This window comes from Phalangium opilio, unplaced genomic scaffold (assembly GCF_054372755.1).
Source record: "Phalangium opilio isolate 3A_F unplaced genomic scaffold, DU_Popi_V2 ptg000002l_1, whole genome shotgun sequence".
In the NCBI taxonomy this organism is placed as follows: domain Eukaryota; kingdom Metazoa; phylum Arthropoda; class Arachnida; order Opiliones; family Phalangiidae; genus Phalangium; species Phalangium opilio.
This window is the reverse complement of record NW_028324144.1, coordinates 17,337,700-17,338,298: the sequence shown is the minus strand read 5'-3', so window position 1 is coordinate 17,338,298 and position 599 is coordinate 17,337,700. Positions and strand designations below refer to the sequence as shown.

The 599-nt window shown below is 44.2% G+C and overlaps 1 non-coding gene across 1 annotated transcript; it reads right to left on the bottom strand.

Moving 5' to 3' along the window:
- Positions 1-304: 304 nt before the first annotated feature.
- On the bottom strand, positions 305-377 carry TRNAK-CUU (transfer RNA lysine (anticodon CUU)). Its single transcript has one exon. It is a non-coding gene; the product is annotated as a tRNA-Lys (tRNA).
- Between the last annotated feature and the right edge of the window lie 222 nt (positions 378-599).

The window sequence follows — 599 nt, the reverse complement described above, 5'->3', positions numbered from 1 at the left end:
GATTTTTAATAACATTTTCAAAATCGACGTAACTCGGCCTAAGATATGGCCGTTGCCGAGAGTGCTAGTTAAAAATTCGAATTTAAATTAAGTGAGACAAATTAACCTTCATCTTTATAACCTTGACTTTTTACGTCACATCTGAGTCCTCACAACACCGCTCCGGGATGGGGTCGAACCACCAACCTATTGGTTAACAGCCGAACGCGCTAACCATTGAGCCACGGAAGCTCAGAAATTAAATGGTTGTCAGGTATTGTGGAAAACCTTGATTTTTTACGTCACATCTGAGACCTCACAACACCGCTCCCGGATGGGCTCGAACCACCAACCTATTGGTTAAGAGCCGAACGTGCTAACCATTGCGCCACGGAAGCCCAAAAATTAAATGTTCGTCAGGTATTGTGGATAAATTTTGGCTTTCTACGTTACATTTGAGATCACACAACACCGCTTCCGGGTGGGCTCGAACCACCAACCTATTGGTTAACAGCCGAACGCGCTAACCATTGCGCCAAGGAAGCCCAAAATTTAAATGCTCGTCAGGTATTGTGTAAAAACCTTGACTTTTTACGTCACATCTGAGACCTCACAACACC